The following is a 27,775-nucleotide window of genomic DNA, read 5'->3' on the forward strand; positions in this document are numbered from 1 at the left end:
TTTAAGACCTGGGATATTCTTAGTCCAACTCTTTGCACCCACTCCAATTGACTATTGTACTTTGGATAGTAAGAATGCCAAGAACAGAACGCAATACTGAAAAATATGTTTACCAACAAGAAACACTGGGGATTAAGTAAATCATTCCAAAAATTAAACATGCAAAGCACATCCTTGATACTTGTTTTGTTGGCAATGAATTCAATGTGGCTGAACAATTTCACAAACTGATCAATTAAACCCAAGACACAACTTTAATCTAAAAACAGAAATTTGAATAAGATCTGACCACCTATTTCAAACCGCTGTCAATTTTACTTTCTGATTAAATGTGATCTCTTCTCATTGGCAGTCAACATCTGTCAAAATATTTCATAACACTCATATCAACATGTGAAGTCTTACACTTGCCCACATTAAAATTCATTCCACAATCCTCTTTACTCAGAATCCCATGAATGCTACTAATCTCCCCTGACTGTATGGCCTGTTACCATAGCAAATGTGATATTGTTCGCACAGAACAAACTCTGGAAAAACATAAGTCACTCATCTCAGACAGGATTGGTAAAATTTCCCACTGTCTACTATTTCAAAGTTTCTTTCATATTCAACCAGTTCATTAGTTATTAATTACACGTACTTTAATATTATTTAAAAATGCAAATCTGGAACATTACCAAAAGGCTTCGAAAAAAATCATAATTAAATCTAAGGACCGGAGCAAGCTTGTCCCCAGATTTACTCCTGACCCCTCAGAATTCCAGCAGATTTATGAATCATGACTTAATGCTTCCAAGCTACTTTGACAAACTATTATGACCTCTATAGTTTTAATAACAAGGTTTCCCTTAAGTTGTTTGATCATTTTCCTACTACTGACACGAGACACTAATTCTTCTATAATCTTTTGAATTGACTACAAACCTGTATTGAAGGCACTAGGTAATGTTCAGACTTTGTAAAAGGCATATCCTGGGGTTGATAACTGAAAGAATGCAAACTTTCAAAAGGACAAAGTTAAAAATCACACAACACCAGGTTATAGTCCAACAGGTTTATTTGGAAGCACTAGCTTTTGGAGCACTGCTTCTTCGTTAGGTGATTGTCACAATCACCTGATTAAGAAGCATCACTGTAACCTGGTATTGTGAGATTTTTTAAACTTTGTACACCCCAGTCCAACACCGGCACCTTCAAATCATTTCAAAAGGACATTCAACTAAACTGTTGTTGTGTGTTTATTGAGCATTTAGGGTAAGGATGGAAATCCTACAGACAAACTTTTCAGCAACTGTCATTTGTGATCATTCCAGAAATGGAATCCAAATAGTGGCACATTTCGTCGATGGATTAACTCTCCATCAACTAATTTTCAAGTTCTCTTTGTGGAAACGTTGTAGGTTTAGGTGGATGAATAGTTTTGAAACCTGTCCTTGTTAATCTCTTAATCATCTACCTCAATGATGACATTATATAACTTACACCAAATCAATAGCTACATTCAAAAACCTCTCTGGCAATGAACAAGACAAGAGCGAGGATAAGCTTCTATCAAAAGGAAGGTGTCATCAAGCTCAGCACCTGCAATACTGATAAAGTTAGCTTTCATGAATGGCTTAAAGCATGAGCTATTCTAAGTCACAAAGACCTGTGTGGTTTCTGCCTAGCTTACTGCCAGATGACATCTGGTCTGCTCCAAGGCATTTCATGTATAATGATCTACAGATTATTCCATAAAACCCTAGGATGGGGAATTTCAAGAGTAGGGGGCATATTTTTAAAAAGGTGAGAGGAGAGATTTATAAACGACATAAAAAGGCTAGCTGTCCAAATTACAGAGATGCCTCAAATCATACAGCAAGGAAACAGACCCTTCAGCCCAACCAGTCCATAATCCCAAGCTAAACTAGTCCCACCTGCCTGCTCCTGGCCCATATCCCTTCAAAGTTTTCTTATTCATGTACTAATCCAAATGCTTTTTAAACACTGTCATTGTATCCACATCCACCACTTCCTCAGGAAGTTCACTCCACACATGAACCACCCTGTGGGTATGAAATTCTTACCCCGAGGTGGTTCGCATGTGGAGCGAACTTCCTGAGGAAGTGGTGGATGCAGATACAATGACAGTGTTTAAAAGGCATTTGGATAAGTACATGAATAGAAAGGTTTGAAGGGATATGGGCCAGGAGCAGGCAGGTGGGACTACTTTAGCTTGGGATTATGATCAGCATGGACTGGTTGGACTGAAGGGTCTGTTTCTATGCTGTAAGACTCAAAGCATCTCTAATTTCGACAGCACTCTCTTACATTGAAGAGGCAGGCTAAATTCCAAGAAGGTATATAATTTAGTCAATTATCCAACATATTTTTCTTAAGATCATTCTTTCACAATTAACAACATGAAACATTGCCGATTGCATTGCTACGAGTAAATTGGAGAATTGCCCATGCATATCTCTCAGTAAATAAAAATCACATGATACCGAGTTTATAGTCCAACAGGTTTATTGGAAACCACAAGCTTTTGGAGCCCAGCTCTTTCTTCACTGGCTACATGAAGAAGGAGTAGGGCCCTGAAAGCTTGTGGTTTCAAATAAACTTGTTGGACTATAACCCAATGTCATATGATTTTTGACTTTATCCATCCCAGCCCAACACTGGCACTCCACATCATCAGTAGATAAAAACATCCAATTAATATTCCAATAATTGCTCAGTACAAGATAAAGTGTAAAGGTTTCCAATGTGCTGTTGCTGAAAACTGCCAAAAGAGACAGTTTGGAAAAAGTTTTAAACAAGAAATCACCAGAAAGATAATTCTAAATCTGGAAGCTGACAACTAATGGCATGGATTGGTTAAAAAAAATTGTAAATGTTTTTCCAAAGCTTTACAAACATTCTTTATTTACTTTCATAAGGTTATCCAAATGTTTGGAGACTTTCCTGTGTGTTGTATGATCCAACTGAATTACTCCAATGATGAGAGTAAATGTAACACTGCCTCATAAGAAGTTGACCGTACAAAGTACTAACTGAAGGAAAACGATTCTTGCTTCAATTGACTGATTGTTAGACCACACATATGCGCAGTTGTCTCCTTATCTCAGAAAACGTTTTATCACTGTAGAATGAAACAAAGATTCACCAGATTTGTTTCCAGGACTTCAGGACTGTCCAATGGAGAGAGATTGTGCAAACTTGGCAGGTATTCTCAGAATTTTGAGAAATGGAAGATGATGTCATTGGAATAACAAAATGTCTGAATGGATGGACAGAGTAATTGGGGGGTAATGATTGGGGAAACTCAAACTATACATCATTATTTAAAATGAAGGAGAATATCAGAGGACCAAGATGGGGAGAATGGTTTGTGCTCAGGGGGTGATGAATCTTTGGATTTTTTTTTACCCCATCGGACCTGTGGAAGGATGGTCCGAGTATATTTACAGTAGATCTTGATACATTTTTGATTATCAATGGCATAAAGGGTTAAAAGGTTGGTGTAGGTAAAAGGCACTGAAGCGTTTGATCAGCCATGGTCATACTAAACAGCTGAGGTGCCTCAACTGGCAGAATGGCCTTTCCTTATTCTTGTGTTCACAACCTCACATTAGTTAAACTGAATGAAAGTTTGCAACTCGGAACCTAACTTGTGCCACAAACCCATCACCTCAATGCTTGCAGAGTTTCCTTCAATTTTCAGACTCTCCTGCTCCTTTTCAATTCCCTTGTGGGCACTCACTTCCGTACTCTGCAGTCTTCTGAAGTAACAGGGCCCGCCATAATCTCCGCACTCTTTCTCTTGCATCACGTCAATTTCAGCACGCTATTGGTGACAACTCTACCTTCATCCACCTGAGTGCTCAGCTCTGAAGTCCAGTCTTTAAATCTCTGCATCCCTCTCTCCTCCTTGAAGATATAGGAACCAATATAGGAACAATATCGGAAATGGCAAGTTCAGGAAGGGAACTGAACAAGGGGAAGATGCATGCAACGTAGGCCAGATGTTAGGGTATGGTATCCGGAGGAGAATCATAGCATCCTGAATCTGCTATGTGCCAACTAGGAAGGGTTTGGAAGAGTCAACTCTGGCAATGATGAAGGCATGGATAAAAGTATAAGACACAGCAGTAGAAGTAGGCCATTTGGCCCATCATCATGTCCCTATTCTGACATTGGCTGAGCTGAATTCTCAACTCCACTTTCTTGCTTTTCCCCTGTAAATCTCAGTTGTCTTAGCGATTTAAAAATCTATCTCCGCCTTGAACATACCTAGCGATCCAGTATCAACAGCCCTCTGAAGTAAATAATCCCAACGATTCATTACTGTCAGACAAGAAATTTCAGCAACTTGTCTTAAACGGGCAACTCCTTAATTCCGATTCTCTACTCGGCTATTTCCAAAAATAATATAAACATTAGAACAAAATGTAACAACCATCACCAGACAACCAAATCCTTCAACTCGCAAAAAGATAAAAAGACAGAAAAGGAATAAAGAGAAGAAAATTCAACTGCTTAAAGGTAGAGTCATAGAGATGTACAGCATGGAAACAGACCCTTTGGTTCAACCGCCCATGCTGACCAGATATCCCAACCCACTCTAGTCCCACCTGCCAGCACCCGGCTCATATCCCTCCAAACCCTTCCTATTCATAGACCCATCCAAATGCCTCTTAAATGTTACAACTGTACCAGCCTCCACCACTTCCTCTGGCAGCTCATTCCATATACGTACCGCCCTCTGTGAATGCCAGTGTTAGTTAATAAAATAACAACAAATTTATTTTATTACATTTCCTTACACACGGTGCACACTTATCAGTGAAGATATTCTGAGCCAAATGGACATTTTTCACTAAGTTCTATTTTTTTAAAAAAACAGATATGAACAATGAAATCGATGAGAGACATCAGGTAATCTTAGGCAAATTGCTTGATGATGACCAGACTAGAAAAAAAAAGCACAAAGACTAGAACACAAAATTGAACTAAAGCAGAAATCAGAAAAGGTAAAGAGCAATGATGAGAACATTAACAGATTCAACCGTATGGCAATACAAGAAAAATCCAGAAGTTCAGAGAAAACCTTCTACCTAAAAGAAATGGAAAATTGCAATTATTTATCATGTCCTTACACTGAAGTTCAAAACTAATAAGACCAGCCGTGAACTCTACAGTGGTTGAGGGGGCAAGACCAAGTGAATATGAAGATGAATACAATCAATATTTTAGATACATTATTTATTTAGAAAATAAAACCTCAGGATGAACTAGGAAACATCCTAAGATTACACAAATGATGAGGGAAGAAACTTTCAAGGCCAAAATAATATTTTCAAAGGTTTGATTGAGCAAGGAGGAGAAAGTGAGGTCTGCAGATGCTGGAGATCAGAGCTGAAAATGTGTTGCTGGAAAAGCGCAGCAGGTCAGGCAGCATCCAAGGAACAGAAATTCGACGTTTCGGGCATAAGCCTGATTCCTGATGATGGATGCTGCCTGACCTGCTGCGCTTTTCCAGCAGTGATTGAGCAAGAACTCTTGCAAAGTTCAGGAATATGAAAAGACTTGTATTAATTATGAACAAGGAAATCAACTAATGAGCAGAAGTACAAGTTATCTATGAGGAGGAGAAATTCTTTAGTGTAAAGTTACTTTCTGTTTATTTAAATAAATGACAAATAATTATAAATGGGAAACTACACTTAGAACTTACAAAGCATTCACTGAGGATGCAACATAATGCAGGGGGCATGTTAGAATGCCTAACACCATCAGATGATGTTTGGAATTAGTACAAAGCAGATTCACTGGAATATTGTATAGATAAATGCAAATGTAAATGAAGGACTTAAAAGTCTTCTTGTAGCACAGGGTTAGTGTCCTAGGTTCAAGTCCCATCTGTTCTATGGGTGCGTTATAACATCTCTGAACAGGTTGATTAGAAACATAGGTACAATGAAGGACTTCAAAATTTTTATTCAAACAGAATAGTGATCAATAAATAATTTAATATTATATTTCAAGAATAAAAAAAAGTAGAAAGGAATCTAGAACTTAAGTTAGTGTTTCAGGCAGAACTGTGCCAATACAGACTCTCCAAACTGATGAAGAAAAACTTCTTAAAAGTAAATGGGAATACAATGGTGAATGTAATTAGAACCATTTCCTTTTGTGGGGGACAAAGTGGCTGGGTCAAATAGGAGTTAATAATAAATAGAGAGGATATTTACATCAGGAAGGAAGGAAAACAAGGAGAATAAAGCAGCAACTCAGAAAGGAACACTCAAATGGATTGAGTATTGGATCCCGTGGCAATAACTACAACTTTCGAAAGTCAGATGCAATGGCAAATCTACAGACAAACTTTCATATGGCTACAACTGGGGGTTTCAAATTTAAATCTCTAATCCTTTTTTAAATTTATTTTGTGGTACTGCCTCTTACTATCTCTACAGTCAATACTGTGAAATCTCTATCCTCCAATGACTGTTTCTTATATATTCCTTGTGGTAATGCCTTCAGCAATCAGAGCTCTATGCTCTAGAATTTCCTCCTTAAACCTCGCTGTCTCATTTTCCTCAAGGGTCTATTAAAATCCAGCTCTTGTCTTTCACCCTAATATTCCCCTCTTTTGCTCAGTGTTAATATGTTCCAAATCAGATGCTGACGAAGTATGTTAGAACATTTTATTGACAAGAAAGCATTCCATAAATGAATGCTGATGTAGGTCATGTACACAGCTCTATGCACCATGAACTGGAAAGATGTCAAAGTAATAGAAAGGGTACAACACAGATTTCAATTGTTGCTGCCAAACATAAGAAAATATAAATACAAAGATTTGAAAAAGTTGATCTATTTTCATTAACATGGGAGATTCGAGTAATTTGATAAAAGATGGATGAAGAAAATATTAGGGTTGAGAACAATGGGCATGGCTAAAACATTAAACACAAGAGATTCAGAATGGGGGGGGGGGGGGGGGGCTCAGTGAGTGACCAATAGAAACAGTGCCCACATTTAAGAGTAAATTAAATATATGGTAAAAGGAAGGAGAAATAAGGGATTGGGACCATAGTTCATATGGAAGCCAAACAGCAACATCTTTGTGTAATTTAATTCTTATTTAACTTCTATAGGAAAGCCCTACATTAAAAGTCCTGTAGGGCTTTAGAATCTTTGTTACTTGGCAAAAATGATAATGAGACCATAAAAAAAACAACGTTTCTAAGACAGTGTTTTTCTGTGGACAACAAGTGAGTATGATAAGTTGGAGGTGCAGATGAATGTGTCACATCCCGATCCATCAGGGAAGGAAGAGTCAGAAGACTACCAAGTGCTTTCAATTGCCCTGACAGAAGGAAATTCAAAGTTAAATTTAACCCTTGCTATACAGTTTTAACTTTGGGAAGAATCGTGACAGCAGGCATCTGTAACCCAAGAGGGGAAAACTGAGGCAGAAGGCCAGGTATTTCTTCCACACAATCCCAACTTTTTTGGAGACACAGGTCGACTGACTGGAGAAGCTCCAAAATAGCACAATAGCAATGCACTTCAGTTCTGCAGAAAGAGAGAGGAAGAAAGGTTATATTTACATGACTTACCAGATGTGGAGCCAAGAGACTGCTGCAGGCTTGAAGTGGGGAAAGTCAGAGAAAACTACAGTAGCAACCAGGAATGAAGATTCATTTCTGTTTGGAAATACAAATGTACACAAAACTAATATTGTTGAGATATTGTAGTCTTATCACTGTTTGTACCTATTACCAAAATAGCACATATCATTGAAAGACTTAACTATGTGATTTGCCTGTATTGCTCGCAAGACAAAGCTTTTCACTCTGCTTCTGTTCACGTGACGTGACGTGACATTCAATTCAATTCAATTCAATGACTTTGTGCAAGATCCAGTCAATTTGTATTCTTCAGCAGATCTGTAACTTTGCAATTGCATCTGTTTGATGAATAAGTGTCAAATAGGAGTCAAATAATTTCATATCACTCACAAAAGTTATTCCATTAAAGGATTACCAGGTCCCACTTCTTACCAGCCATGGAGGAAGAGCTGTGGAATCAGCTAATTTAAATATGTGTCAAAGAGATCCTGATCGGCAATCAAGGCCAATCAGAAACAGGCTCAGTCATCACTACTACAATCATGTGCAGATGTCAGCACTTTAATAGGCTCCATATTTAATCCCCTTACCTCATTAGGTATTGTAACAATGCATCCCATCCCCAATGAGTGCTTCCAGCCTTCCTCTTTTCAATGCTGTTTCAGGATATTCATTGTTGGTCATCTCATCAAAATCTCATCCCCACATCAGAGAATTAACATAACCAAGTACAATCCTAGTCATTCTTAAAGGCAGGATGATGTTAAACTCAAGAGGGTTCAGAAAATATTTCCAAGGATGCTGCCAAGACGAGAAGGTTTGTGCTACAGGGAGAGTTGGATAGGCTGGAGCTTTTATCCTGGCAAGTCAAACGCTGAGGGGTGACCTTATAGAGGTTCATAAGATCATCAAGGACATGAATAGGGTGAACAGCCAAGGCTTTTTTTCCTAGGCTAAAGGAAAGAGTGGGAAGATTTAAAAGGAACCTAAGGAGCAGATTTTTCACACAGAGGGTGATGAGTGTACAGAATGAGCTATTACAGGAAGCAGGAGAGGCTAGTACTTTTACAACATTTAAAAGGCATTCAAAGTTTGGGAGAAGATTTGTAGCTCGGGTGCTCGTTGTTGTGGTTCTGTTCGCCAAGCTGGGAGTTTTTGTTGCAAACGTTTCGTCCCCTTTCTAGGTGACATCCTCAGTGCTTGGGAGCCTCCTATGAAACGCTTCTGTGATGTTTCCTCCGGCATTTATAGTGGTTTGAATCTGCCACTTGCTGTCCAGAAGCACTGAGGATGTCACCTAGAAGGGGGACGAAACGTTTGCAACAAAAACTCCCAGCTCGGCAAACAGAACCACAACAATTTAAAAGGCATCTGGATAGGTATTTGAACAGGAAGGATTTACAGGAATACTGGCTAAATGCTGGCAAATAGGACTAGGTCAGATTGGAATATCTGGTTAGCACAGACAAGTTGAACCAAAGGGTCTGTTTCCATATGCAATGACTAAGTCCCAACCTGATTTCTTTGAATGGGTACAGTATTCAACCTACAATTCTGCTTAATCAATTTACATTGGAAATAAAATTAATCTTAGCAATGAATTGACAGAAAGAAATCTGCTTTAGTTCATTTTGGAACTGACTAGTAGTATTTTGGTTTGTCCTACTCAGGACACCAGATGTGGGCAGAGAGTTGAGTTTATGAAAGATAAAAGTGTCACGCTCATTCGACAAGACAACAATGAGTAGTAACAGACACAAAATGTATGGCATGCATTTCATTCTAGGAATTTAGTTAATTTGATAAAGCGCAATGGCATTTCTCCCTCATTCCCTCCTTTGATCTCCTCTTGGCCTGGGATGCCAGAGCCACATGCAAGATCAACATTCAATACCCAGGTAATAAATTCCCCGCCAGCTTGGCCACTTCTCAGGGAGTTCTTTGACATAAATAAAAATATTTATTTATGGCATGGCATCCCTAACCAATAGCATTTCACATTGCTAGCTACTGCCCACTTTTGTTTACTTCACTAAAATCACGAGTCAAATTACAACCTATGTTTGAAGGTCAACAGCAAACAATTTGGAATATCAAACTGCTACTTCCCTTTTGACGTACCTCACATAGCACTAAAGCACATTATGCTGCTCAGCATTCCTGTTAGAAAGATTAAACGCGTACACACTGCTTCAGACATTCCATATCCTGAATTTGCTATCTTGATCAAATCTGTGAACATTCCTAATCAGATTAAATTCTAATCCAAGGAAACAGGGTGCCCAGTGGTTTCGATGCTTCAAGATCGAAGAGATAAGTTCACTATAAGGGGAACATTTGGCCCATTCTGAACTTGTCCATTCATCTATCAAAGTATACTACATGCATTGCATCAATCTTCTCTGAAGTTTGTTACTTTTTCAAAGAATTCCCCAAGGCTGATCGAATACAACCTTTCTTTTTGATCAACCTTGGGGAATCTTTATTCAGTATTGTATTTCAATTTCTGCATAGCTTCCTAATTTTTTTTAAAATAAAAATTCCATTTTTTCACTTATTTTTCTTGTTTTAATCTTGCATCCTTTTTAAATGCAGGAACAACATTAGCGGTTCACTAGTTGCCTGAATGCTAATTATTTTTAATAATGAATTGTTGTACTTACTGAAAAGGACTTCGACTATCCCCTTTTTTATGTCTTTTAATATACTGCAAATTACACCTGAAACAGTGGTATAATTCCTCGATAATCAGTTTTAGTTTCTTGTTGTTTTGAGTTTTTCTACCCTCAAATTCCTTTCATAACCTCATGTACTTCCTTCATCTTTCCTGTTTATGCATTTAATGCATACCTTTTGCATTGATTTCAATTTTAGCCTCATCCCCATTCATCCATGGTGTTTTATTGTTGCTTAGTTTGTGATTGCATTTTTGTTGAAGATAAATCTTCTGATCATACTTTGAAATATTTTCGACTACTACTCCATATTTTTGCTCACTTTCCCTCCAGCTTACTTTCACATTTCCATTCTCATCTCTTCAAAAGTTTTTATTCCCTCCAATATTTAACCATTTTATCTATGTCTTTGTTAGAGAACAATTACTATTTTGAGGTTATGATCACTATTGCACAGATGCTCCCCATACTTATTTACCTACCAGCTCCTATTGAGTTCCAATTGACAAATTTGTCAGTGATGGTAGGCTTCTGCATTGGGTTACTTCATTTGTCTTTCACATACTCTTCTTGAAGGTTTGTTAGGGATAAATGATTATCATCACTATTATATGTATTTTGTTCTGTTACACATTTCTTCCTTCCGTTCTCTTCCACTATCCATGCTCAGTTAGCTGGATGGCTAGTCTGTGACACAATGATGGCTGAAAATGTGTTGCTGGAAAAGCGCAGCAGGTCAAGCAGCATCCAATGTCAACTGGCTTCATGGGTTCCATTCCTACACCAACTGACATTACCATGAAGATTCACCTTCGCAACCTTACCCCTCAGAATAAACTCACCAATCATCTCTATTTCTGTGATGAAGCAGCCCTCTTGTCTGGTAGGACTGTGGTGACTTGACTTTTACATTATTTTAGTTAATCCTACTGCATCTAGTTCCTCCATACAGGACAATCTTTCCAGTTCTACCATTCTTTCTAGGATTCCTTATAAGCAAGTTAATTTACTTAACTAGCTGTTAAGACACATTTATTTTTAAATTGTCATTTTATGCTTATTTTCTATAATTATATCTGTTCTTCATTGTTACCAACCAAACATCTGAGCATAGCCAAAGATAAAGGAAAGTGAAGAAGTGTAAATCTTCTCACAAGATTTCTTTCTCCGTCTTATTCGATTAAATTGCTTCCCATAGTACTACTTATACTGTCGACTAGGACACTAATACTATTCTGTTTCAGGTTTCAGCAGTACAGTATGAAAACCAAAATAACTGTAGGTACTGTAAGTCAGAGACAAAAACAGAAATTGATAGAAAATCTCAGCAAGTGTGGAGAAAAATCAGAGTTTCAGTTCGAGTGACCCTTCCTTAGAATTATTTTTCTCCAGTAGTGCAGTTCCTTCCTGTCCCAATTCTGCTACCAGTGGCCCATCCTTCCATAGTCTTTCATCCATGAAACCATATTCCTGATCTGTCCAATCTAGGTTACCATCCTCGAGCTTCTTTTCTTTTAAACGGAGTTCCTAACTTCTGACTTTACCGACACTTTGTTAGGAGTACTCCTTTAACTTGTTTCCTCAACTGAGCCAGGCGGTTGCTGCAGGTTACTGTCTACCTCAAGGGGTGAACATGACCCAACGTCCGTCCGTCCGTCCCTATTATTGCAGCTATAATATCACCCTGAGACATCTCAATCATCCAGGCCAACTCCATAGAGTCATAGAGATGTACAGCACAGAAACAGACCCTTCGGTCCAACCCATCCATGCCAACCAAACATCCCAGCCCAATCTAGTCCCACCTGCCAGCACCCGGCCCATATCCCTGCAAACCCTTCCTATTCATATACCCATCCAGATGAATTTTAAATATTGCAATTGTACCAGCCTCCACTACTTCCTCTGGCAGCTCATTCCCTACACATACCACCTCTGCGTGAAAAAGCTGCCCCTTAGGTCTCTTTTATATCTTTCCCCTCTCACCCTAAACCTATGCCCTCTACTTTTGGACTCCCCGATCCCAGAGAAAAGACTTTGTCTATTTATCCTATCCATGCCCCTCATAACTTGGTAAACCTCTATGAGGTCACCCCTCAGCCTCCGACGCTGCAGGGAAAACAGCTCCAGCCTGTTCAGCCTCTCCCTGTAGCTCAAATCCTCTAACCCTTGTAAATCTTTTCTGAACCCTTTCAAGTTTCACAACATATTTCCGATAGGAAGGAGACCAGAATTGCACGCAATATTCCAACAGTGGCCTAACCAATGTCCTGTACAGCTGCAACATGACCTCCCAACTCCTGTACTCAATACTCTGACCAATAAAGGAAAACAGACCAAATACCTTCTTCACTATCCTATCTACCTGCAACTCCACTTTCAAGGAATTAGGAAACTGCACTCCAACGTCTCTTTGTTCAGCAACACTCTCTCAGACCTTATCATTAAATGTATAAGTCCAGCTATGATTTGCTTTCCCAAAATGCAACACCTCGCATTTATCAAAATTAAACACCATCTGCTACTTCTCGGCCCATTGGCCAATCTGATCAAGACCCTGTTGTAATCTGAGGTAACCCTCTTCGCTGTCCACTCCACCTCCAATTTTGGTGTCATTTGCAAACTTACTAACTGTACCTCTTATGCTCGCATCCAAATCATTTATATAAATGACAAAAAAAGGTAGAAGACCCAGCACCGATCCTTGTGGCACTCCACTGGTCACAGGAATCCAGTCTGAAAAACAACCCTCCACCACAACCCTCTGTCTTCTACCTTTGAGCCAGTTCTGTATCCAAATGGCTAGTTCTCCCTGTATTCAGTGAGCTCTAACCTTGCTAATCAGTCTCCCATGGGGAACTTTGTCGAACGCTTTACTGAAGTCCATATAGATCACATCTACCGCTCTGCCCTCATCAATCCTCTTTGTTACTTCTTCAAAAAGCTCAATCGAGTTTGTGAGACATGAATCCTCACGAACAAAGCCATGTCGACTATCCCTGATCTGTCCTTGCTTTTCCAAATACATGTATATCCTGTCCCTCAGGATTCTCTCCAACAACTTGCCCAACACTGACGCCAGGCTCACCGGTGTGTAGTTCCCTGGCTTGTCCTTACTACCCTTCTTGAAGAGTGACATCACATTAGCCAACCACCAGTCTTCTGGCACCTCACCTGTGACTATCAATGATACAAATATCTCAGCAAGAGGCTCAACAATCACTTCTCTAGCTTCCCACAGAGTTCCAGGGTACACCTGATCAGGTCCTGGGGATTTATCCACCTTTACCCATTTCAAGACATCCAGCACTTACTCCTCTACAACATGGACACTTTGCAAGGGGTCACCATCTATTTCACTACTTTCTATATATTCTACATCCTTTTCCACAGTAAATACTGATGCAAAATACTCATTTAGTATCTCCCCCATCTCCTTTGGCTCCACACAAAGGCTGCCTTGCTGATCTTCAAGGGGCCCTATTCTCTCCCTAGTTACCATTTTGTCCTTAATGTATTTGCAAAAACCCTTTGGATTCTCCTTAATTCCAATTGGCAAAGCTATTTCATGTCCCCTTTTTGCCCTGATTTCCCTCTTAAGTATACTTCAACTGCCTTTATACTCTAAGGATTCACTCAAACTATCCTGTCTATACCTGACGTATGCTTTTTTCTTAACCAAACCCTCAATTTCTTTAGTCATCAAGCATTTCCTATACCTACCAGCCTTTCCTTTCACCCTGACAAGAATATATTTTCTCTGGATTCTCATTATCTCATTTCTGAAGGCTTTCCATTTTCTAGCCGTACCTTTACCTGCGAACATCTGCCACCTATTACCGTCAAAATTGGCCTTTCTCCAATTTAGAACTTCAACTATTAGATTAGATTACTTACAGTGTGGAAACAGGCCCTTCAGCCCAACAAGTCCGCACCAACCCTCTAGGAGTAACCCACCCAGACCCATTCCCCTCCACCTAACACTACAGGCAATTAGCATGGCCAATTCACCTAACCTGCACATTTTTGGACTGTGGGAGGAAACCGGAGCACCCGGAGGAAACCCACGCAGACATGGGGAGAATGTGCAAACTCCACACAGTCAGTCGCCTGAGGCGGGAATTGAAACCAGGTCTTTCTCCAAATTAGAACTTCAACTTTTAGATCTGGTCTATCCTTTTCCTTCACTATTTTAAATCTAATAGAATTATGGTTGCTGGCCCCAAAGTGCTCCCCCACTGACACCTCAGTCACCTGACCTGCAACATACTTTATCAGAAAATTGTCTTGTACGTGCTTAACAAATTCCTCTCCATCTAAACCCTTAACACTAGGACAGTCCCAGTCTATGTTCGGAAAGTTAAAATCCCCTACCATAACCACGCTATTGTTCTTACAGATAGCTGAGATCTCCTTACAGTTTGTTTCTCAGTTTCCCTCTGACTATTAGAGGATCTATAATACAATCGCAATAAGATGATCATCCCTTTCTTATTTCTCAGTTCCACCCAAATAACTTCCCTGGATGTATTTCTGGGAATATCCTCCCTCAGCACAACTGTAATGCTATCCCTTATCAAAAATGCCACTCCCCCACCTCTCTTGCCTCCCTTTCTGTAGCATTTATATCCTGGAACATTAAGCTGCCAGTCCTGTCCATCCCTGAGCCATGTTTTCATAATTACCATAATACCCCAGTCCCACGTTCCTAATCATGCCAAGTTCATTGGCCTTCCCTGTTAGGCCCCTCGCATTGAAATAAATGCAGTTTAATTTATTAGTCCTATATTATCCCTGCCTACCCTGACTGTTTGACTCGCTTCTGTTCCCAACTGTACTAGTCTCAGATTGATCTCCTTCCTCACTATCCCCCAGGACCCACTCCCACCCCCCCAACCTTACTAGTTTAAATCCTCCCGAGCAGCTCTAGCAAATCTCCCTGCCAGTATATTAGTCCCCTTCCAATTTAGGTGCAAACCGTCCTTCTTGTACAGGTCACTTCTATCCCAAATAGAATTCCAATGGACAAAAAGTGAATCCTTCTCCCATACACCAGCTCCTCAGCAATGCATTCATCTGCTCTATCCTCCTATTCCTGCCCTCACTAGCTCGTAACACTGGGAGTAATCCAGATATTACTATTCTTGAGGACCTCCTTTTTAAATTCCTGCCTAACTCTCTGTAGTCTCCCTTCAGAATCTCAACCTATGTCATTGGTTCCAATATAGACAATGACCTCTTGCTGGCCCCTCTCCCCCATGAGAACATTCTGCACCCTCTCTGAGACATTCTTGATCCTGGCAGCAGGGAAGCAACACACCATTCTGTTTTTTCGCTGCTGGCCACAGGAACGTCTGTCTGTACCTTGGACTACAGAATCCTCTAACACAATTGATCTCTTGGAACCCTCGTTACATTAGAGCCAATCTCAATAGCAGAAACTTAGCTGTTCATGCTACGTTCCCCTAAGAATCCATCACTCCCTACATTTTCCAAAGCAGCATACTTGTTTGAAATGGGTATATCCATAAAAGACTCCTGCTCTAGCTGCCCACCTCTCTTACCCTTCCTGGAGTTAACCCATCTAAGTGACTGTTTCTGAGACTTTCCCCCCTTCCTGTAACTGCCATCCATCACATACCATTCTGTTGCAAATTCCTCATCGCTTCTAGCTGTCTCTCCAACCGATCCATTAGATCTGATAAGATTCACATCCAACAACATTTATAACAGAAATAATCCGCAGTAACCCTTAAACTCTCTTTAAACTCCCACACCTGACAAGAAGCGCATATCACTCTACTAAAGACTATTTTTGCTCCTTCACAATCTACAGACCTAGAAAATAACACCGTCTTATTCCTCTACAAAACACTGCCCCAGGTTAAATTAATAGTTATGGCTTATATTTTAAGTTTAATCAAGAGACATATTTCAAAAAACATATAATTAAGAAAGAACCCACTGTATTCACTACTGCACACTTTCTGTACATCCCTATTAAAAACAATACACTTATCTGATTCTGTGCTGTGAACTTCACCCAAACAATTCCTCCAAGATCAGTTGTGAATTTCACTGTTTGTTAATTTTCCCAGATGCACTCCGATGTCCAGCGATTCATGAATTCAAACAGCAAAGGCAGTAGCTCTGCAGGTTCACTGCTGTGTCAGTCACTCTCTCTCTCCTACACTGTCCTCGCCACATGCTTCCTTTGTCTGTTCTTCTCCCTTTTGAAACTGCTGCTGTTTTAACTTTGTTTCTCCCCAAAGTTTAGCAGTTGCATTTTTGTTGGCCACTTGCTCCAAAGATCTTTCTGTGAGGAGGCTATTTGTTGCTGGAGAGCTGGACACTCTCTTAGGGATACATCTGAGATCTAATAAAATACTTTTGAAGATACTGCTGCTACATTACACATAATAACAGCATCACAACAATTTTGTGCATGCTTTACAAATGTCTTACTCATCTGTCTTTGGTTGTGGACCATAGTGGAGTGTGAATTTGTCCTCTTATCCTTAACTGTGCAGTGGAAGCTGACGTAGAATGAGGTGGTGGGATCTGATGGAACCGCCTTATGGCTGTGTTCCAGCTGAACATCTCAGATAATCAAATTATAATTGAATTGGCGTTACCTCTTGTCAAGTGATTTAGATTTATCAGATTTAGGAGTCACAAGAATTTGCTGATGAAAAGTATTTGGTGTTGCAAGTAGAGGCATGAATAAATTCAAATCAGTAAGCATATCTTCCCAAAACTTGCCTTTTCGGTTGAGTCACATTGATGAAACATGATCGGACTAATATCGCAGAACCGCCTTTGTGATCTCCCGTTGGTGACTAATGAGTCACTGTTGCCCAGTCCGGCAGCTTCCCCTCAAGGTGTGACTTCCCCTGGAGTCTGATTACATCCTGGAGGAAACCAACCAGAAATTCTGGATCCACCCACCCACCCCTATTAATGATCAGAGTATCAGAGGATAAGTGGATAAGGTGGTAAAGAAGAAGTGTCTGCTTGCTACCTTCATGAGTCAGAGCACAGAGTATAAAATTTGGCAAGTCATGTTGCAGCTGGACCAGACTTTACTCAGGTCACATTTCGGGTAGTGTGCACAGTCCTGGGTCACCACACTACTGAAAGCATGTGGAGGCTTTGGAGAGGGTGAAAAAGAGATTTATCACTATGTTTCTTGGATTGGAGTGTATTAGCTTCAAGGACAGTTTGGGCAAACTTAGATTGTTTTCATTAGTGCATCGGAGGCTGAAGGGCAACCAGATGGAAGCACATAAAATTATGAAAAGGTGTGTCTAAGGTGGAATGTCTAGGTCTTTTTCCCAGGGTGGAAATATCAAATTCTAGAGGGCATAGATTAAAGGTGCGAGATGGCAAGTTTGAAAGGAAATGGGCGAGAGGGCAGGAGATACCTGAAACACGTTGCCAAGGGGGAATGATAGAAACGCTTACGATAGCAAAATTTAAGAGGCACTTAGACAGACACATGAACAGGCAGGAAATAGAGGGATATGGACCATGTGTAGGTAGATGGGATTAGTTTAGAATGGTTTTGTGGTCAGCACAGACATGATGGGTCAAACAGCTTGTTCCCATGCTGTAATCTTCCATGTTAAGAATTCACCACAGTGTTGGACTGAGGACTGGTGCAAGTGGTCAGCAGCTTGCAAGCCCAGTCAGACCACGTGTGGAAGTCCTCTGCATTGATCCACTGCAGGCATTTTATGCAGAGTGCAATGTTTTACTACTAACTTTATTTCTTATTTTACTAACTTTTACTATGAGTAACTGTAGGTTAAGGTATTTCTCCATTTTGTACCTAAGATTTGTACCTAGATACCTTGCAACTAAGATGTCGCCTTGTTGGGCAACATTGTAAACTTTTCACTTTAAATACTTCTGTACTTGAGTACATACAACAATAAACCCAATTCTAAATTCTAAGGCAGCGGTTATTAAGCCCATCAAAGTCTGTTCTGACTCTTTCAAAGTACAATCCATTTGACCCTGCTGTTTTCCCACATTCCTGCACTTTAAAATTTCAATTATTTAACCAACTCCTTTCTGAGAAAGGACAATGGGATCTGTTTCGACCTGCCCGTCAGATAGTGCGTTCCAAATCCTAACCACTGATTGTATAAGAACATGGTTCCCTATGCCAGCTTGGATTCATTTCCAATCATCTCAAACCTGTGCCTTCACATTACTGTCCCCTCATTTACCGGAGAGGTTCTCTTCATTTTGTGGTGATTTTAAACACTTCTATTAAATCTTCTGTTAACCCTCAATATCTGAAGTAGCTTAGTCTACCGTGCAACTGCCCCTCTCCTTAATGACATTGCTGGCAGAATAAATTTGAATGCTAGTTAGAGGCAATTTGGCAGCACCAGAGTGACTCCAAGCAGAGATACTCTCCACACAGCAGGCATTCAGTTTCCAGAGGTGTATCATAACAGTGTTGATTTATAACATACACCGAAACCCTTCAGTGAGGAAACTGGCCGTTCAGGCCATCAGGTCCACTTCGGACAGCATCACACCCAGGCCCTTCCTCCTACCCCTGTAATTCCCATCGCTAACCCATCTACCTTGCACATCCCTGGGCACTATAAATAATTTCGCATGGCCAATCCATCTAACCTACACATCTTTGGACTGTGGGAGGAAACTACAGCACATAGCACAAACTCATGCAAAAACGGGGAGAACATGCAAAATCCACAGTCACCCGAGACAGAAATCAAACCTGGTTTCCGGGTGCTGAGAGGCAGCAGTGCTAACCACTGAGCCAGTGTGCCACCCCTTAAACAATCTGCAATAATATCTACAATGTTTTCAACCTCTCTGGCAATTGTTCTCGATATGCAATACATACACTGAATAGAAATTTGTCAGGAATTTTAGCAACCACATCTGCAACCCAAGTTTAAAATCAGCGTATTTTGAGAAAATGTAAACTTTCCTTATTTACAGCTATATGGATCACACATGAAATCAATTTTGACAGTTCTCAAGTAGTTACAAAAGAGCACAGATCTACAAGATAAAATTGTCTCTTTTCCTGTATTATCACTGATGGACATCTTGCATTGGAAATGGGAAAGTTGCCACATTGGTAATATACAGGACTGCTGGACAGAGTACAGTGAGCATATCGCTGCATGTGACCTTGGAGTTCAGAGAACTGCTTGAAATGAGAAGATTTCCAATGCCTATCATCCCTGTTGCTAAACTCAAAAAAATGCAATTAAAGTATAGAATACACTCAAGTGGACCACTGTAATGATACAACATGGGTCTTCAAATTTCAGATTTTCCAATAAGATTAGCCTTGGATTGCACATTCCTAGAGTAATCATAATTCTAAATTTCTCTCTGAGGTTATCTCTGCAGGTACTAAGTTTTCTGTAAATAGACTGCTGTTCCACTCAGGCAGCTGCTACTGTCCTTCAGAAACTTGGACAGTGGCTCAACTGGGACTGCCTTAATTTGACAGCAGTTAGCCAGACTAAAAAATGTACGCAGTGGTTTTCAGCATTAGGACAAGAAAACGTACAAAGCAAGGCACTCCGCTTGCAGTGCAACTCTCAACTTTCTGTTTTTGGGTTACTGCTACATTATTAGTTTTAGAAGATACAACTAAAATAATACATATATACCAACCTTGTTGGAAAGGAAAAATGACATCTGATCTCTAACCAACATTGAATCTAGTTCTAAATTAAAAACATTAAAAGCAAACCACTAGTAATATGGCATTACAATAATATTCAAGACTTGATGTGCAGGCTTAAATTCACACTTTTATTCCCAGTAATCTGAATCAAATGAAAAAAAAGCACAAGTTGTTTTTTGTTTCTGATTGCCAATAACAATATTTTGCCTTTTATTAATAAAATACAAATCAAATTGCAAATAAAATTAATTGTTGGATTGCTTTTATAACAGAACAACATAAAAACTGTACTAAATATTTTAGTTTTAATCTTTTTTCAGTCTTAGCACATCTAGGTTTTGTATGTCTAACACTAAGAGTTGTGGCTGAGATCCTCATGTTCAACACAGGTCAATATTCAGAATGCAAACTTATTTTGTCGGCATAATCCAACTGCAAGCCCACGTCCCATGAATGAATAAATATAAAAAGCAGAAAAAAACCCCATGGTATCTGGCCTACCGAATGGATCTTTCACTCCATCTGGAAGTGAGTCATTAACTGTAAGCTATATGTCCCCAAATAAACTAACATCTAATCGATTCTTTCGAATACTAGTGGTTGTAATTGTTCAAAAAGACGATTGAGGTGAAATAGTAGCCCCCACAGACACCTGAACAAACAAACATTCTCTTTTGCCTCAAGTGTGGGGAAGTTTGACTCGTAGTGTTTACATTGAGGAGGATGATGCAAGAATTGCTCACTGAGACTCACAGCCATGTGGCGGCTGCAAGTTCTCCATTGAGGCGTTCCGAAAACATCCATTTACGGACAAACCCCCCACCACCCGACCCAACAAAACCCAGTCTGGGGAAAGGAAGAGACTGTCAACTAAAATCTCTCGAAAGCTGATGATCAGGCGGCTTTCGAGCTTCTTCAGAATCACCCCCCAAACACAAAAAGAAGGTCGAATTAAAACGTGGCGCTTACCTTCCCCGAGCAGAAAAGGGCTTGGCTCTAGTGAAATATATCAGCTCTCCCCCGAGCACGCGGGCTTTAGATACAAGCAGCGACAGTGCAGTAGCGAACAATGTTCACACGCTGTCGAAAAAAAACACAAACATACATACACAGATACACACACGGAAAGATATTAACTAAAATGTTGCATTGCTGAATTCGGCCGGCCAGCCCGCGCTAAGCAGAGGCGGTTCCCAGGGGCTCTGCATCATATCAATGGCAGCGTGACCTCGCCTTCTGCGTACAGCGCTTAACATATAGGCGCTTCCCCCCAGCTTTACCAGCGTATACTTTGGCCTGTGTTTGGACACCTGACTTCAGCTGCTGTCGTATCTCTTGCCAATATAATCAATCGGAATGGAGGAGGCCAGGTTTTCAGTTCTGATGGGGGAAATTAACTTAAACCTAATTCTTGTCTTTCTACATGTACCGTATATAAAATAACTGGATCCTTTTCAACAGATTCCTACATATTCAATGTCCTTGAAGAGGTCAAACTTGACTCATGGGGAGGGGGGAATGGGGGGGGGGGGGGGGGGTGTTCCTGGCTCCTGGCTCCTGGCTCCTGGCTTCTGGCTTCTGGCTGACCAAAGTGGCTCATCAAAGATGGAACTGAACACATCGATAGAATGTGACAAGAGGAAATCATCATTCATCACTGGTGGTCTTTCACAGATCACCATGACTCTCTTCCGCTCTCACGGTGAGTCCAGAGGTGGCTGTACTGCTTCCACAGACTCTACTATACCTGGGGCAGGTGGTGGCCATGGGGAGTGGGGTGTTGGTATGGCAGTGCGCTCCTTATCCTGTTTTCACCTGGGACTTCCATTAGTTCCAGGTGACAAGTCTCAAGGTGCTCATTGCCTTCCCGGATGCTCCTCCCCCACTTTGGACGGTCGTGGACCAGTGACTCCCAGGTGTCTGTGGAAATACTGCACTTCGCCAGTGAGATCTTGTTGGGTATCACTGAAACACTTCTTCTGTCCAGCTTGGGTCCACCTGCCGTTTGGGAGCTGGGAGTAGAGCATCTGCTTGAGGTGTCTCATGTCAGTAATGCAGACAATGCGCCCAGCCCATCAAGTTGATCAAAGTTGGTCAGTGCTTCGTTGATGGGGATGTTGGCCTGGTCAAGGACACTGGTGTCGGTGAATCTTTCTTCCCAGTGGATTCGCAGGATCTTGCACAGGCAGCGATGGTACTGCTTCAGCACCTTGAGGTGTCTGTTGTAGACAGAGCATGTCTCAGAGCCACATATGAGGGTGGGAACCACCACCGCTCTGTAAACCATGAGCATGGTGTCAGATCTGATGCTGTTGTCCTCAAAGACCCTTCTCTACAGATGGCTGAAGGCTGAGCTAGTAAACAAGAGACAGTGCTGGCTCTCTTCATTGATAGCTGTTTTGGTTGACAGGACACTCCAGAGGTACTGGAAGTGGCCAACATTCTCGAAGGCCTCCTGTGGACCTTGCAATGCTGGACCAGGTTGGTGGAGGACTTTCGTCTTGTAGACGGTCAGGGTGAGACCTCTGTTATCACATGCTTACGTAAAGGTGCTGACTGGTCTGGAGTACATCCTCTGAGATTGCACGTTCTGCGCACTGCAGCTTAATGACATTATTGGGGATGACTTTGGTTTTGGCTTGAGGTGGTGAAGATTGAATAATTTCCCACAACTTCTGTAAGTCAGCTTCACTCTAGCTGGGAGCTTGTCAGTTATGAGGTGAAGCATTGCCGATATATCGAGAAGATGTACAAGGATGTTGCCAGGGTTGGAGGATTTGAGCTACAGGGAGAGGTTGAATAGGCTGGGGCTATTTTCCCTGGAGCGTTGGGGGCTGAAGGGTAACCTTATAGAGATTTATAAAATCATGAGGGGCATGGATAGGATAAATAGACAAAGTCTTTTCTCTGGGGTGGGGAAATCCAGAACTAGAGGTCATAGGTTTAAGGTGAGAGGGGAAAGATATAAAAGAGAACTAAGGGGCAACTTTTTCATGCGGAGGGTGGCGCATGTATGGAATGAGCTGCCAGAGTAAGTGGTGGAGGCTAGTACAATTGCAACATTTAAAATGCATCTGGATGGGTATGTGAAGGGTGTGAAGGGATATGGGCCGGGTGCTGGCAGGTGGAACTTGATTGGGTTGGGATATCTGGTTGGCGTGGACAAGTTGGACCGAAGGGTCTGTTTCCATGCTGTACATCTCCACGACACTATAACAGTGCTGGGTTGATGACATAGCCCAGCTCGACACTGGTCCAAAAGAAGAATGGGTCAGTGGTGGAGCCATTTGTCATTGCCACGATTTCCATGTTATCATGGAGCAGGCGAAGGATAGTGACAAACTTCATGTTGCAACCAAAGCTGAGAAGGATGTTCCATAATACTACCTGACTGACAGCGTCAAAGGCCTTTCTAAGGTTGAAGAAGGCCTTGTGCAAGGGTAGGTTCTTTTCTCTGCATTTCTTCTGCGGCTACATGCAGTGAAAATTATGTCTGTTTGCCCCCTTGTAGCTGAAAGCCACACTGAGAGTCTGGGAGGGGCTTTTCAGCAACAGGGAGGAGATGGTTGAGGAGGACCTTGGCAACTACTTTTCCGATGGTTAACAGCCGTAGATTTTCCTGTAGTTGCCAACGTTGTACCTGTTCCCTTGTTTGAAAATACTCATGAGTCTGGTAGCTCTCTCAGGAAGCTGTCCTCCTTCCAGATATGGCAGACAAGGCCATGTAGCTGCAGCAGGAGTTCTTTGCCTCAGTACTTCAATGCCTTAGTAGGGATACCATCTGCTCCAGCAGCCTTGTTGTTCTTGACCTGGTGTATAGCCTTCTCTACTTGGTTCAAGGCTGGGGTTTGCAAAGCTCGTGGTGTGTAGTGTGCTCTAGAACGTTACCACGGATGTTCAGATCGATGACAGGGCCTTGATTGAGGTCTCTGAGGTGCTTCCTCCAGTATTGTTTGATGGCTTCTTTTTGATAACCTTTGTCTGCAGTAGTGTGGGGCCTTGGGTCTTTGGTTCTTAATTGGTCTTGACAGCACAGAAGAAACCCTGCATATCAAGATTGTCAACCATTCAGTGGGCATGCAGTGCTTTCTCCATCTCCACCTGTCCTTTATATTGTGGGTTTATTATTGGATCTTGGCCTGTAATGCCTGCCTTTTCTCTTCAGCGTGCAGTTGTTGTTTTACACTCATAAACGTCATGCGCTTCTGACTTATCAGTTCTTGGATCTCATGACATCAGAGGAAGCACACAAATCTCCAAACAAATCATCTAACTTAATCCTTCAAGCACTACTATACATCTGCAGATCACACACTGAAATTATCAGCCTCTTTGAAGCTCACTGAGCCGAAAGTGAAACAAGCCACCCCTAAGGCACTGCCCTAAGAAGAAGGAGATTTATATAAGCATTGGAACCTATATATTGGCTCATAATATATTACTGTGATGTTTTTTTTGTACATTCTTTCTTACTAGAACTTCCTGAATAGCTACCTGTACCATAGTACCATGGCCAGTTAGCTCATCCATCCTGCAGCCCTCACTTTCACATAGAAAGCATCAAGCCTGTTGCAAAGGCTGAGGCTCCTGTGTGCTTGCCCTTAGGTCTCTTTACCTGCTTCATTTACAGTTACATCCTCCTGTCCCTGGCTACTGATTAAGTCATTAGTCGCTATACTGATAAGTGTGGTCACCTCCTGGAATAAAGTGTCATGGTATCTTACCACCCCCCACCGCCAATGTGCTACAATATCCGCAGCTCAACCTCTAGCTCAGTAACTCTGAGCCAGAGTTCCTGCAGCTGCAAACACTGTCTGCCCAACTGTTTGTGCTGGATCATAGCAGCATCCTGAAGTACACACCTTCTGCAACTGTGGCACCTCACCTGCTATGACATCTCGAACATGTGTTTGTTAATTCATCGTGACAAATTAGTTCACTTATTATAAAGACCACACCTTTTCATTTTATCTTTATTTCGGATTGAGGATCAAACTTGGAAAAGGATACTACTTTCAGCCAAGAACTATAAAGAAATGTTGCTGTTTTAAAACGTCTTACTGGAACCCATTGTGAGTTGTATTGTCACTGCTGCCTTGTTCAGGTAGTCGGGGGAGAAGCTAGATACTTACTGGCAGTGTGTGTTCAGGCAGCTTTGCCCAGAGGCAGTCTGGATTTTCAGTAACAACCGTGGGTCAGCGGTGCACAGCCCGACAACAACTCTCTGCTTGACACTTGGTTAGGAGGGATAGTGTGTGTATGTGTATACAGTACAGCAGCAGAGAGCCTCCAGACTCTAAAAATGCAACATCCTTTCTATCCATGTAGAGAAGTAACAAAGAATTGGAAGGTAGCTAGCTATTCTCACTTACCTTTCATTTTCGGGTCACTCGACCTGAAATGTTAACTCTATTTCTGTCCACAGATGCTGCCAGATCTGCTGAGCTTTTCTAGCAATTTCTATTTTTGTCACTTTTTAAAAACTTGTTGTTTCTAACCAATGACTGAAAGACTGGACAATGTGTGTGCAGCAGCCCCGTGATTTCAGTAAAGAACTGAGAGGACTCGGAATGAAGAAAAGCAGAGGTTGGAAGAATCCTGTTTGTTGGTGCTGTTGAATTGTCTTCCTCTCAGATTTTTCCTCCGAGTATAACATTCTTTTTGGATCTGTCTGCATGTCTGTAGCAGCTTATGAAGGGACAGAGAATATAAGTTAGAGAGTTATAAATGGATAATTAATACTTTGTTTGCCTGTGATTAAACTGATGTGTTTTTAATAAATAATAGTTTCTTATTAAGTGCAGAAACCTGGACAGTTTTTCTATTACCCTGACTTCATCAGGCAGTAAGATCGAGGACTTCAATTGAGCCTTAACTGTTGTGATGACTGCAGGAGTGGACTCACATGTCAGTGTCCTTTCCCAAGTGGATCATGACATCATAATTAACACTGCTGAAAATGTGTTGCTGGTTAAAGCACAGCAGGTTAGGCAGCATCCAAGGAACAGGAACTTCGACGTTTCGGGCCAGAGCCCTTCATCAGGAATTAACACAACCTACGCCTTCCTAAAAGTTTTACTACTGCCAGTAAACTTTACAATACAGATAAAACATACATTTTATCTGTGGTTAAAGTATTGTATGTTATCTAATCAGACAAGTTCCTGGCTTACATGTTACTTTTGCTGCGCAATATTGGAAACTAAATGCGTGAAGCTGAAAAAAGAGTGGTAGAAAAGAGCATCTCCTCCTGCCATTCACCAAGCACCCCCTTCAACACAATTTACTGCATGCAATAAACCTTACTTACAATACCTCTTTCGCCCATGCACCAAGTTGCCACATCGAACCAACTTCCAAATATACTCACTCAGTCTCTGTCTCACTCAATGTCTTGCTCACATTTACAATCTGTCCTTACTCTGCTACTCTTGAAAGTGTATTGGCATTCTCTTGTGAATATGTTCAAGTGTCTGACACACTTGATAAATGAAAAGAAATAACACTCATGAGTTATGAAATCTGGTTTCACTCTGGGATCTAGTTTGTTCAGACCTTCTGTTGGGAATAAGGCAGGGCTAGTGACTGAGGTGTCAGTGGGGGAGCACTTTCAAGCCAGTGATCATAATTCTATTAGTTTAAAATAATTATGGAAAAGGATAAACCTGATCTAAAAGTTAAAGTTCGAAATTGGAGTAAGGCTAATCTTGGTGGTATTAGGAAAGAACTTTTGAAAGTTGATTGGGAATAGCTATTTGCAGGTAAAAGATGGTTGGAAAGTGGGAGGCCTTCAAAAGTAAGATAACGAGAGTGCAGAGGAATGGTGTTCCTGTTAAGGTGAAGGGCAAAGCTGGTAGGGAATACTGGATGACTAGAGAAATTGAGACTCCGGTCAAGGAAAAGAAAGAAACCTATGTCAGGTTTGGACAGCTGGGGCCAAGTGAAGCCCTCGAGAAGTATAAGGCAGTAGCGGTATACTCAGAAGGGAAATGAGGAGGGCCAATATGAGACATGATATATCTTTGGCAAATAGGGTGAAGGAGATTCCAAAGAAATTCTGTAAAGACAAATGAATTCTATAAATGAATTAAGGGCAAAAGAGTAAGTAGGGAGAGAAAAGGGCCTCTTAAAGATCAACAAGGCTGTCTATGTGTGGAACGGCAGGAGATGGGTGACATACTAAACGAGTATTTCACATCAGTATTTACTGTGGAGAAGGATGTGGAAGCTAGAAACTTGGAGAAATAAATAGTGATGTCTTGAAAAGTGTTCATATTATAGAAGGGGATGTGTTGGACTGAAAGGTGGATAAATCCCCGGAACCAGATCAGGTATATCCTAGAACTTTGTGGGAAACTAGGGAAGTGATTGCTGGGCCCATTGCTGAGATATTTCTGTCAATAGCCACGGTTGAGATGCCAGAAGACTGGAGGTTGGCTAACATGGTGCTACTATTTAAGGAAGGTGGTAAGGAAAAGCAAGGGAACTATCGACCGATGTGCCTGACATCAGTGGTGGGCAAGATGTTGAACAGAATTCTAAGGGACAGAATTGACATGTATTTGAATGATTAGGGACAGTCAACATGGCTTTGTGCATGGGAAATCATGTCTCACTAACTTGGTTTGTTTTTTTTGAAGAAGTGACAAAGAACACTGATGAGGGAGGAGCAGTGGATGTTGTCTGTATTAACTTCACAAAAGATTCAACAAGATTCCTCATGGTAGACTAGTTAGATCACATGCAATCCTAGGAGAGTTAGCCACTTGGATACAAAAATGGCTTGA

General features: G+C 41.1%; 1 protein-coding gene across 2 annotated transcripts in view; it reads right to left on the reverse strand.

Moving 5' to 3' along the window:
- Positions 1 to 21,175, reverse strand: part of LOC132816482 (high affinity cationic amino acid transporter 1-like) — a 73,338-nt gene extending 52,163 nt beyond the window's left edge. For both annotated transcript variants that reach the window (XM_060826122.1, XM_060826121.1), the window contains exons 1-2: positions 20,958 to 21,175; positions 7,614 to 7,700 (exon numbers count right to left, since the gene is read on the reverse strand). The gene's annotated coding sequence lies outside the window, so the exon portion shown is untranslated. The remainder of the gene's footprint in view (positions 1 to 7,613; positions 7,701 to 20,957) is intronic.
- Between the last annotated feature and the right edge of the window lie 6,600 nt (positions 21,176 to 27,775).

Source organism: Hemiscyllium ocellatum, chromosome 6, assembly GCF_020745735.1.
Source record: "Hemiscyllium ocellatum isolate sHemOce1 chromosome 6, sHemOce1.pat.X.cur, whole genome shotgun sequence".
Classification (NCBI taxonomy): domain Eukaryota; kingdom Metazoa; phylum Chordata; class Chondrichthyes; order Orectolobiformes; family Hemiscylliidae; genus Hemiscyllium; species Hemiscyllium ocellatum.